The following is a 13,772-nucleotide window of genomic DNA, read 5'->3' as shown; positions in this document are numbered from 1 at the left end:
TGCTCAGCTAATAGTTTTGCTAACTGTGTGTGTATGCTACCAATCTGTCTTTATGTGCAAGGTGCATGCAGCCCCATTAAAAAAAAAATCAATAAATGTTGGTTGGAAGACAAGTACAATGGCAATCTATGGGGGGAGTCAAAGGCCACGTGATGTCACTTCTGGGGTGTGGGTCAAATTCCACTTCCAGCCCCTCGGGGACTTTAGTAGAAATGCGTCACGGCCACAAAGCCGTGAATCTACTTATTCAGCTCCACTGTGTGAATCAAACTAACAGCAAATTTTCCACTTCCCTTATTAAATGGAGTATTTTAAGAAAAAGCACACCCCCTTTGAGATCTATGTTTACTCAGCTCCATAATTGTAATTTTCAGTTCATTAATATCAAATCCACTTTGGGCTTACACTGCGTGAGCTGTGCGGTGGGGTGTATGTGGCACCAAAATAGGACTTAACCGAACTGTGAACCTGCAGCTTCTTCTTTGGTTTCCATCTGTTTGTAAGAAAAAAAGAAACGAAAGAGCGCCGAACAATGCATTCTTCAAGTTAATAATCACTTGCTTGAAAGCTCTAAAGTTAGAGGAGCTGGACGCGGAACAATCCAAAATAGCCTACATTATAAATCCTTGTTTTCCAGTTAAAATCGGCGCGATGGCTCCACGCACCGCTGCGCCCATTGTCGCCGCTCGACTGCTGCAAAGCAGATCAGATAATGGGCGCGGGTAATGTACCCTTCCATTGTGAGTGAGGAGAAAGGAGCTGAGCGCCCTGTGATTTAGGGGGACGGACGGAGCACAGTGTGCGCTTCCGCCAGCAGCAGCACGTCGGGAGTCGGGGCCTCACACACACCGCGGCTCTGAAGACTCTTCCTTGACTATCCCCGACCACTCTATGGTTGATCATTAATAATAATAATAATCCACATTTGTAAAGCGCACAATCACCCGTAAGGGTCTCTAGGCGCTGGGGGCCGTCGGGAAGATTAAGCAAGCTATTGCCCAGAGTCACATGGTGCTGGGCTAACCTGCCGCCGGAGCCGGGGATCGAACCGTGATCCCCAGATTCCAGCGTCAGTCGCCCTGGCCGCGGCGCCTTGGTCTGAGCGAAGGCCTGGCCGGGGTGCCACAGCAGCAGGGAGTTAGAGCCATAACCTGACGGAAGACCCGGGTGGACAGGTGCACACACGGTACAAGATGGCCCCTGAAGGCTTCTTGCTCCAAAATCAAAGGGGCCCTAAGTGAAGCGTGCTAACATTCCAGCCAAAGAGCACAGGAGGTGGGGGAAGGGACGCAGGCGTACCAAAGTGTAAGGGTGCCAAAAAGTTCAAGGCCTTATAGAGTACTGATCAGCTGGGCACAAATGGACCAATACGCCCTGGGCAATTAAAACAAATAAAAAGTGCGTATAAAAAGGGACCTACCATGCTGGGCAGGCAAGAATCCTCCTCTTCTTAACAAAAGAATTTCCCTCCAACACGCAATAAAGAAATGGGTGTAAAGGGCCTTATAAAGCAGTTAATGACTCACAGGAGGGCAGCGGTAAAGAACACTTACACGCTTCAGAATAAGGACCATCCAGGTCACAAATCACCTAAGACAGTGTGTACATAGCACAGCAGGCTATGGGATGCCCCACAGCAGAGAGGGCCAGCTGAAAACAAAGAAATAGGTTACCTCCCAATGCAGGCAAGGCACTCACTGCCCAAAGCTGTCTGGAGGCTAGAACTCACTGAAAAACTGCAAGGTTGTGCTTTGGCCTCCATTCATATTGTGCATAGTGACAGCCAACGCATTCAAATAAACAAATACAATGGTGAGGTCACGTGACAGCCAACGCAGTGAAATAAACAAATGCAATGATGAGGTCATGTGACAGCCAACGCACTCAAATAAACAAATACAATGGTGAGGCCATGCCAGAGATGCAATATAGGATTGATATGTGGCAACTCCTAGGCCTTGGAGACTAAGTCCTGCCACTGACCTGACATATTGGGCAAGTATGAGAAGGTAATATATTTATTATTTTTATCATTTCAGCAAAGAATGGGCCCAGCAGCTACCTGGCCAATCTGAATTTCAATTTTAGTTTTTCACATGTAAAATTTAGCTGCTTGAAGTAGCCAAAAGTTTCTGTGTCAAAGCATGCGGGAATGAGTGCGGAGACACGTTTCCTGTATATTATTCCTCAAAACCATATAATCCCCATTATTTTTCACTCCAAGATTTACCTTGATTGCCGGTAATGGTAAATCCTAATCTGAGGACCTTGTAATCGAGTATTTGGAGATCAGTAGCCAAGAAGCAACAATGACGTCAGTGGCCCAGAGTAGGTGAGGGCAGAGGTGCTCTGATACACTAGGACACAGCTCAGTGCGAACATTTGTGTTCTGTAAGGGATCTATTCAAAGTAAAAATATTTGGACCACCCAACATCCTTTGCAGGCGACATCATTTTGTGTTACGCCATAAGAAAAAGAAAGTAGCGAAAGCTGCAATTAGCTCCTGCTAAATAAGATTCATGGGCTCAACAAAGCTCCTTACTTTAATCCTGAACAAGGGTTCATTCAAGGTGAAAAATGGATTTCTGAAATAAGAACACTTTCACCATCTTCCTAGAAGTAATAACGGATATGTTACAAAGAAAAAAATGTGTGGAGAATCAAGGTGTTCCTGCGCCTAGGTGACTCTGCGGGGTGTTACTCAATGGGGGTAGATTGACAAAATAATTTTGCATCACATTGAACTCTTTGATCTTGCTTACCATGACCATCATTGAAGCATCCTTATATCATGCCTGTGGACACCAGGGGCAGATAGAATGGATGTCGTTTTTCTCAGCACATTTTGCAGATACTCCTGGCTACTAGTGTATGAATAGGGTCAAAGAAGGCTCTGGTCTTATAAATAGGACTAGACAAATATTACTAAATCTGCCCCATAGTGCCTAGATGTATGGATGGAGACTGGAAAGTGCAGCCACCAAGACTGAGGTGAATCAGTTGCATCTAAGATTCTGCTTTTACAGACATATGCCCACTCAAACTCTAAAAGAACATGGTACGGACATGCATTAACAAACGTTGATTCTCAAAGTCAATCACTTATGTATCTACAGGTTTGTATTGAAGTCAGGCTAGATCTTTATTATGATCATCTCTATCTAATTTCATTATTAAAACTGAGTTGTGACGTTTCTAGATACCTGTAATAAAGAAATGACCTAGTTGCCTAATTGTAATAACTTATTACATATGAGTTGTGACTTTATCATGCTTCATGTCAGAGCCAACAACCAAGGTGAAAGCAGGTCACAGAGCATAATTAGATTTCATTTTTGTTGCTCTGATCTGTTTCCCTAAATGACCAGTGGGCAGAAGAAAGGCGAGCTTGTGAGCATGTTTATTTTGTGTGCACTCTAGCATTGCTTGTTTGTACACATTAAGAGCTAGAGCATTTTTTCAATCTGACTTAATATTCAACTAATTCATATATATTTTAGCAACAAATTACTAGCTGTTTTGGTGTGTTTAATTCCTCAATACAGATTTCCAATTTATTCTCCAAGTTTGCAGCCATACTATCTCTTTCATATGAAAGAGCAAGACACCAAGGATATAAAAGGTTTCTCGGAAGGGTAATGGTGTGACCATACTTTATAAGGATTAAATTAGCCTCTGACGTACGTTAAAAGGATATTGCAAGTCACCTCATAGTTCCCTGACCCTGTAAAGGAACTCAGATTTTGGCCTCTTTTCTCTATATGGTCACAGAACTCCTCCGTGTCCTGCAATATCCTTATAATATTCGGCAGGGAACTTTAGCCTGTATGTTATAGTGTGACGTGGGAATCAACATTAAGTTGTCTCTCGCATCTTCATCTTTGCCTAAGTGTAGCTCTGAGGCAAAGAAACTTGTCTGACTTTGAAAAGCGCTGGAATTACCCTACACTGGATTTATATTCCAATACTTAACAGCACATTTCAGTAAGCCTCCCTTAATTCGTACAAAGAAATGAGCGTAGATCCGTCAATAGGTTTTCTTTCATCCATGTGTTGTCCCTTGACTTTAACACAGTTTTCTAAATGTAATGGCTGTTTCTTTCTCTATTTTCTAACAATCAATCTCTTGCTCTGAGTCAAAGTCAGATGACGAAAAATTAGCCTGGGTTCCCAAATGAGTACTGGCGCAGAACACATGCAGTCACCAGAGAAAATATTGCACCAGGCCCTATGATTTTGGTTAAGTCAATATATTGACTTTTGCTTCTGATAAATCAACACAAATTTGGTGAATATTAGAAAACAAACTTTGCTAATATGAAGGGCGTATGTGAGAAAACGTACTATATTTGCTGACAGGACTCCAATATGTCTTTTAAATGCTGTAGTGTGTAGTGTTAGAAATGCACCAGCGGTGAGCATGGGAAACGCACTGCCTTCGTATGAAAGGAGGACCACCGTTTATGCATTTTCTGATCATTGTTAGAGTATGTGGATCCGTTTTCAAGAATTGTCGAGGTGAATATGCTCACTCTTCCTGCATCAGTCCAGACTCAGGGATCTTTGCTCCTCTTTATCTAATTGTTTTAAAGACCCGTGTTATGGTGCATACGGAGAAGCGTGGCTCATTGGTTAGAGCGGCAGACCCTGATGCAGAGATCTGGCCCGGGACCAGGGTTCAATTCCCGCCTCGGCGGCTCTTGGACTCAATCTCCCCAGACCTGATTATTCTCGCCTCGCTGCCTAGTCTAATCATGGATCCCACTCTGTGACTCTGGGCAATAGCTTGCTTAATCTCCACAACGGCCCCAGCAGCGCTTGGATGCCTGGCTTCACCTTGGGGGTGCCCAGGAGTGGACATTTCACATGGAAAAGCCAGGAAGGGTTCCACAGCGGTATGAGTGCAGCGCCGGCACGCCCCTTTGCGTGGGCAGCCGTGCGCTTTACAAATATAACACATTTACATTTACACATACAAGCTAGGGACACCAGTCCATTTACCTTAATATCCTAGTCCTGTGAAATGCTGTTCTTGAGTTTCGAATTCCTCACTGTAGCACCCAACAGCAGTCAGCGAATAGAGGAAACTCTTAGTGTTTTCGAGAGGGCATTTGAGTCCAAGAGCTGGTTGTCTGTGGTTGAGCTGGCAGCAGTGCACTGAGGCTTTCAACTTTCTGAGCTGGTTTTGCTGTTATTCGCCATGTATGAATCATCGGTTACATATGATGTTCTGCACTGCAAAACCATAACTGTTTTGTTCCGAGCTGCTAAGAGAAGGTCAAGCCAGGCTCATCGTGAGCACCGTGAGCCCCACTATGTTTAATGATGGTCTGCTTGGTGCAAAGACCTATAGTAGGATGCTCACCTCCACCCGTCATGGCCCTGGTTTGCACTTCGGTGATTCACCGTTACACTCTTAAAGTCAGGGACACAACATGGCCAACTAATGATGACATGCCTGCCTTGAGCGATGGTCCATGCCCTCTACTATAAGTAATTGAAAAGTGCATTTTATAAGCAGAGTTACAGGTACAGTGCATATTTAACAGCGAATACAAGACTGTTAGCTAGTTCCACACTAGAAGAGGTGTGGGGCAGCGGCCAGAGCGGCTCACTCCAGAGCATGGGGCTTGCATTACGATCCCCAGTGGCCGCTCAGCTCAGCACTATGTGACTCTGGGAAATAGTTGACTTAATCTCCCCGATGGCCCACAGCGCCTTGAAACCCTTAAAGGGGTGATATATTTGTGCTTTACAAATAAGGAATATATATATAATGCTGGGGGAAGGCTGCACAACTGCTCGGGAGCCAAGTATCAGCCATCCGGCTGGAGAATGTGGTGGTGAGCCTTTTCCGAAGCGCTGGAGCGCATTGGTGTAACATATATATATATATATATATATATATATATATATATATATATATATATATATATATATATATCTCACAAGCGCCGTCACAGTCCATACACGAACAGACGAGAACGGCCCCAAGTTTTAGTGCAAAGTTTTCGTTTATTTTCTTCCCCACACCACCACCATATATATATATATATATATATACACACCCAAAAGGAATCTGGCAACAGAAGCATGACCCTTACCATCTCTGGGTCTACTGGCATCTACTGATGGTAGGGATTTTTATCTTTCTAGTGGGGAGAACATGAAGGAATTGAGAATGTCTGTATGACTTGTTGAATCGCGAGAACACATATTAGGATGAAAAGACTAGCACAAGCTCATTGTTATCATGTATTGTTATGATTGACTCTCGTAGAGAACCTCTACCATTTATTTCAGTTTCTGAAAGTCATAACTTTTTGCTGTGACATCACAACAGTTGATAAAACTAGTTATCAACTGTTGTGGTGTAATAACAGGCTTCATGGCCAGTCTATGAGGGCCTGTCTGTGCAGCTCTGCTTGTCAGTTTTGACTGAAAGCAGAAACCACAGCTGCAGGAGGTGGAAGGAAGGCAGGGACGGAAGTGGATTTTGGAGATGGATAGCAAGTAAGATATTTATTTTTCACATTTGTGTCGGGGAGCATATTGAATGCTATGTATAGCTCTCCCATTATCCTCTGCCATGCAGTATTTAAGGCAGGGACAGATGATTTTGGGGGACATACATAATATAATGGGCAAAAGTGAATTACGGGGATGTTTTTCACCTCAGGGTGCTGAGTGACATCATAGACAACTCGAGCTTTGCTCTTGGTTTGACGTCACTCATACCCCTCAGTGATAAACATCCCCGAAATTCAACGATACCCATTTATAATTCTATTTACAACTCAATTCCATGAAAAGAGATGCAGGTCACCAGTAGCACAGACTCTGGCACTAGTAATGTGTGATGAGTATTTTTGCAGGTTTCTCTCATAGGATGTCTGCATTATTAGAATTTCAGCTGGTGAGGTGGGGCTCTCACTGCAGAGAATGTAGCATCTTCTGCAGTCCTTGATGTTAAGGTGGATGTTTATTCACCTGTACTTTCCTTTATAGAAATATATGCTCGCAAATGTGTAGACATGGCCTTTTTGCTAGAATATTGTTTTTTGCTCATGCCTCGGACCCTGAAAAGCAAGTTGAAACCTCCTTGCTCAAGAATTTCAAAGAGATCTGCGCCAAACTGACCGTAAACCAACAAAATAGCCTATCGACAGCATCCCTACATCCCTCGGAGACATGTGTGACAACCTGCACACGCCTACTGTGTCTGAGAAGCTATCGCTTTGAAACAACATACCTTATAGCATGGTATAATAGCTGGCTATGTCAGTGTTATCTGGCTCCTGCACCGGGCTGATTAAGACTGATCTCTAGGAAGTAAGCCAAATACACATAGGGAGTGAGATGGAAGGGTGAGAGTCCCCATTAAGGTAATGTATAACAACAACAAAAAATCATAAACTCAGATACACAGAAAGAATAACAATGGGAATGCATACGCTGTTGGCAGAGAAATGTCAGCTCTAGAAGAATATTCACCATAGTCCACCAACAATATGCATTCCGACGTGGATTTTCCATATTTGGGTATAGAGTATTTTTGTTCCTGTACATGACCTCAAGAAATTCCTTCCTCTGAGTAGGTACTATCAAAGGTGAGCCCTAACCACATCCTTTGAACCAGCTTTGACCAACATTGTGTGTTGCTACTGTCTGGGCCCTGAGGGATGAATGTATGCACTTTTCTAATACCATTGACTGTTTTAATCTCTAGACTGTTTTTACTTTGACTGTACATATATTCACTGTATTACCACTGTTGGTGGTTTTTGATGTTTTTTTTACTATGTTTTAGATTGTAACCCAGCCGGGAGGATAATAATACATTTTATTATTTTTAATAATTACAAATTTTTCTTGGTGTATCTACTAGTCGTTTTATTTTAAGTTGCCTGCTCTGCCTTGTTTTTGTTATTTGAATTGTATTAATTAGGGATTTGTGGAATAATTCCACTTTTCAACCAAGACCCCCTTAATTAGTGATGGTTCAGTGATCATAGCCTGCTACGTTTACAACAGGGACTCAAAATCTTTTTCTTAATCTCTATACATGCCAACGTTTTAGTCCAGAAAAGTGGGAGATTTTGGTAAACAAAAAATTGGGAGAATGCGTTTTCCCCAATGACTCCATCTGGATCTGTGACAATTTCAGGCAGGAGACTGGTAAAATCTAGCCATTTCTGGCTTCAGAAAATGGGATTCTCCCGCCTGAGTCGGCTCTGTTGGCATGTATGGAAGTCTGCATGGGAGAAGCAGCAGAGAGCGGCAGTAATGATCCCTAAGTCCTAGGGCTTGCTCAAGTCCCTTCCCATAGTGGAGGGTATAGCCTGAGTTGGAACCCTCCTGGTTGGGCTAGGTTTTTCATGAGTGTCAGGGTACCAAGGGCCCACCGCCACCCAGAGGTGTGTCAAATCTCCTTTAGTGCTGTAGTCAGATTTTGATCTGATAGAGACCACACCGGGACTGGGCATCAAAGCAAAGAAACAGAAAAATTTCTTGGTAACTGCCTTCGGACATTGTAAGATAGAGTGTTGTTATTTCATAGCCTTTAAATACGTTTTCAGGGAGGTGACAGTGACATCAAGCCCCAATATCCCTTCAAGAGTTAATAATACTAAATATTTATTGCTTTCAAATGGTAGATTCATTTACAAATGAATGTAAATTGAATGGAATATATCTATAAAAGATTACTTGTTTCATATTTTGAATTGTTAGAAAATGGGGGCAGGCAATGTGAAGGCGAGGAACAGGGAATCGGAGAATGAGTAGATGAAACATGGGAAGGTGGAGAATGGGGGAGCGGTACGGGGTGGGGAGAATATGAAAGTGAAACCTGGGAAGGTGGAGAATGGGCAGGTAAAACATGGGAAGAGGAAGAATGGGAGGTGGACAATTGGGAGGTATGGGATGGGGAGGTCGGAATAGGAAGGTAGAACCTGGAATGGTGTAAGATAGAAGGCGACACAGGGGAAGATGAAGAATGGGAGGTGGAGAATTGGGTGGAATGGAACAGGATGTGAAGAATCGGAGTGAAACATGCGAACGTGAAGAATGGGGAGTTATGGAATAGGAGAGGTGGAAAGTAGCAAGGTGAAACCTATGTAGGTGCAGAATAGGAAGGTGAAACATGGGAAGATGGAGAATGGGAAGTTGAGAATTGCTAGGTATGGAATGTGGGCTGAAGAATATGATGGTGAAAAATGGAGAAGTGGAGAATTCGAAGTTAAGGGAAGGGGAGGTGAAGAATAGGGAGGTTAAAAATGGGATGTGGAGAATTGGAAGGGATGGAATAGGGATGTGGAGTATGGGAAGGTGAAACATGGGAAGGTGGAAAATGGGACGGTTACATTGAATATTGTACAAAATTGTGTGGTTAAAGATGGGAAGCCGAGGACTCAGATTGAGTAAAATTGACAAGGAGTGGGGTGGGGAAATAAATAAAAAGGAGGTGCAGAAAATGTAGGGACTAAGCAGGAAGGTGGAGATTAGCAGGGGGAAAATGGGGAAGTGAAAAAAGAGGGGGTGGAAAATGGGGAGAAGGTGAATATGATGTTGTTGAATGAGAAGTTGAAACATGGGAAGGCGAACAACAGAGGGTTATAAAGTGGGACGTAAAGAAGAAGAAGGTCAAGATCATTTAGTTGGAGAATGGGATAAAGAAATATGGAAAATACAGAATGGGAATTGGAGACCGGGGAGGGGTAGAAGGTGGAATTTGAGAAATTGTGAAGATTCGGCATGAGTAGGGGTCCCCACCTTTTGGGTTATACCTGCGCATGGGCAGTTACTAATGCACTGAGCTCTGGCCACGCTGTGTCCTTGTTTGCCTTGGAACAAGGACACTAAATGTGAAGTGTCTTTATATTTTGCCTAGTACAGGAACACTGTTGGCAATTAATAATTAAAGAAATAAAGCATGCCTAGAATGCTTGGGGAGAAATGAAATCATGTTTGATGACCATAGCAAAACAAATGTTAAGTTGTCCACCATCCCCGCCCCCCCTTGCTCCGTTCCCAGCTCTTTCATGATACTGCCAGGGTGAAACTATGGAATGCTGGGATTCTTGGGGCTTGATTCACAAAGGGCCTCTGCACTCGTGACGGGGGCTCACACTTGTGGCGGGACCTCCCCACCACAGTTACCCATTGCGGATGTCCCGCCACAAGTGTGGGAGAGATGTGGCGTAGCGGCCAGAGCAGCTGACTCCGAGCATGGGGGTCACGGTTCGATACCCGGCGCTGGTGTCAGCTTAGCTCAGCCTTATGGGACTCTGGGCAATTGCTCACTTGATCTCCCCTACGGCCCCCAGCGCCTTGAAACCTTAACGGGTGGTATGTTTGTGCTTTACAATTACGAATTATTTGTTATGAGTGCAGGGCCCCCTGCCCCGAGTGTGGGGACCCTTTGTGAATCAGCCCCAGAGCCTTCAAACCTCATAAGGTTTCCTCTGAAGAGAAAAAACTCGGCAGAGGCACAGATGAACTAGGAAAACATAAACTAACGATTCAAACTACAGCTCAAAACAGCTGAAATGGAATTAAAGTCCCATTACCAAATGGAATGATTTACAGACTGCTGTGGTTTGGGAAGCTTTTCTAGCCTACCCTCGGGTCACTGAAAGCGATGATTACTTCTCCTCGGTTGCACAAGGTAGACCTGGATGGAGTTCGATGTGCCGGAAAGACACCGCTCCATACAGCAGTTACTCATCTCCGTCTACAGGTATAATGGGCTATTAAACACAATTCCATTTTTAATGAATATTTTATGTTGATTTCGTACAGAGCCCATGATAATTAGGATTAATGTTCGAACAGATCTCCCATATCATTGCAGCACTCACTTCCAAGGTTTGGACAGGAGAAGATGTGTTCACGCAAAGGTCTTCTTCCATTCGCTCTCTTGCTGGAAGTGTCACAAACTGTAAGGTTTCTACGTCACTGGGCGCAGTGTAGTCCAGGCAACGGCGCGTGCTGTCTGAATAGAGGCCGCGTTAACGCGATCTCCTGAAAATGCTCACCCACTTGTCATGCATTTAACTGCCGAGATGTAGGCAGCCAAGCAGGGTTGTACACACATTTTTGTTCACCCATATTAATATTATATATTAATATGATTTAAAAAAGCATGCGTAGGTTTCAGAAATACCTTTCATTTTGTAATAAAGATGATGTATGGATTGGCAGCAGAGCAAGGGTCATTTGGTTTCTTTTACTCATAGAAAAGCAGTTATTACAGTTGGGAATAATTTTCACAATCATTTTGGATACATTACATCCATAGGAAATCTCTGGGTCCTTTGCGAAAAGATGCACAAAATAAGATATAGCATATAGTGCAGCCACTAGTGCCCTGTGATGTATAAGCATGTGCAACTGCAACAAACGATGGACGGAATGTCGAATCATTCAGACATTCTCCCCCAGTCAAGAGATCTGGGTTAAGCAGGCACTTGGACTGCGTGCTGGCAGGGAGGGATTTCCCATTCGTCTCTGTAGACCAGTGCTTATGGGCACCTGTACCCAGGAAGGAGCCAACTTCCATGTAGTTATGGTCTGCTGTGGAACATGCAAGCTGCTAGGGCTGACGTCTGGCCCACAGGATTTTACCATCTTTGGTAACCGCGAGCTGCTGAGCAATGGTGAGGAGCACCTCCCAGAAGATCAGTGAGTGCCGATTCTGGAGGTCCTGAGTTCATCTGCATGAACTTTGACACCACACAAGGGATGGGGCATGCCTCTTCCTAGTCTCTGGAGGTATGCGGTAGTAGGAGACTAGAGGGCACGGATCTGGTCAATTCTGCCCTATGGCTGGCAGAAATACCCAGCAGCATGCAATATGTTTGGCCTTGCTGAACACAGTATCAAGTCTATGAGGAGCAGCCTAGACTGTCCTCATCGTGTTAACCTGTCCGCCAAGGGTCATACAGAGGACACCCTTAATTATTGACAACAGTACTATGTTCATCCACCAGGAGCTTCCCTCTCTCGGTCAACAAATATATCAGAAAAGGAAAGAGATCACCACATAAGTTATATTTTAAAATAATTAAATTTTCTAAGAAAGCCTTTAAAGACAAGTCTCATTAGTTAAAACATTTAAATGCAACTTAAATAATAGTACCAAAATAATAGTTTTTAAAATCATGCAGAAGAACATTTTCTGAGATGAACAAAGGGGTAATTCAAAACAATTAGGGTTTCAATAGGGTGTTTATGGAATATAGAAATTAGTGAAAAATAAATGATTTAAACAAGGAGAACACGACTATGGCCCTTATTAAGAGTGGCCAGGATAAATCTGGTATGTGTGGTAATTATTGTTACCACAAACCAGAATTATGAGTTTTGGCTGCAGACATCGCAGTCCTGCAGGTTTTCCCCAGTAATTTTCATCAGGTCAAACTTGACGAGATTTATACGAGGAAAAATGCCTAATAATTGCCAGGACATGTAGATTTGGATGCGCGAAGAACCTACATAAGAAGGTATATCTGCTTGCTATTCCCCATTTGAAACAAACAGATAAATTAGAGCTATCTATCGAACTCAATGTATTTCAATACAGTTGTGATAGATTTTATCAGGTGTGAAACAAAGAAAGAAGAAATGAACGAGTAAAGGAAAAAGTGATGAAGAAAGAAATAATGAAAAGGGTAAATTTAGATTTTTTACATTGCTTATTTTATACAGTATTATATAAAATGGGTACTAAGTGATATATATATATATATATATATATATATATATACACTTGAAAAAGCATGTTCAAATTCAAATGCAACAGTTTCGTCCTCCAAAACAGTATATTGCAAAATCAATTTCACTTTTTTTCTCCCTCACAGTACTGCAAACAAATTGATAGTGACTGATCTCGTTTGTCAGCTCCCATCACGCTTTGTAAGCCTTTCATCTAGGGAAAGAAGTGGCCTGGTCCACGCTGCGTGGGCAGTATCCATACATGGAAAGTGAGTGATGAATACATGAGAGGTGATGAAAGAACAGGTCTTATCCACAGTCTTTCCGGAATAATGGGACAAAGACAACACATCATCTCGTCTTTGCTTACATTTCTACAAATTCTCCTCAGCGAAGCATCTGTCATTACTGCCTCAGCGGGTGCGCAAGAGCTCAGCTTCTACATATGGACCTGTGACGTAGGTACCACTGAGGTCCTCAAAGACTTAGAAATCCCACCATTAGTCCTATCTGTTCTACTGGGAGAGTTTTTATATACTGTGCATGCCCATGTCTATGTTGCTTTCTTGATGGATGCACAACATGGGTTTCATTTTAGGAATAAAACTGAATCGATGAGGCAGATTTACATGACAAATTGTAATATTAAGATACAGGAAAGACATATTATATTCAGAGGTCTGTTGAGCGTCTTGTATGTGATGTTCACATCTTTGGGAAAACGTTCAAGTGCAGCTTCGAGTCTCGGTAAGATCTCATGGTGAATTTCTAAAACCGTGGCCACATTCAGAGTGCACCTTACTATTGAAGCAAACATCCATCCCGCGCTCTCAATCTTCTTGCCTTCAATAATGTAAATGGATAACTTTTAGAGGAGCAGTTTTCTTTGTGCTTTCATACTTGGAATCACTAGAAACAATTCCACTAATGCTCAAAATGTTCTAAATTGGTGAATGTGCACAAGAGCTACCCTTCACCCATCGTTATGCCGCCTTCCTCCAATCACAAATTCACTCTTGTGGAAAACATTCCAAGCAGGTGAGGCTTTCTCAGT

General features: G+C 43.0%; 1 protein-coding gene across 4 annotated transcripts in view; it reads right to left on the bottom strand.

Annotated features, from left to right (window-relative positions):
* The window catches only part of FRMD4A (FERM domain containing 4A), an 853,273-nt gene that overhangs the window by 562,186 nt on the left and 277,315 nt on the right, over positions 1 to 13,772 (bottom strand). The window lies entirely within an intron of this gene.

Source organism: Lissotriton helveticus, chromosome 1_1 (assembly GCF_964261635.1).
Source record: "Lissotriton helveticus chromosome 1_1, aLisHel1.1, whole genome shotgun sequence".
NCBI classification, from domain to species: domain Eukaryota; kingdom Metazoa; phylum Chordata; class Amphibia; order Caudata; family Salamandridae; genus Lissotriton; species Lissotriton helveticus.
The sequence above is the reverse complement of the archived record's forward strand: the minus strand, read 5'-3'. Positions and strand labels throughout refer to the sequence as shown.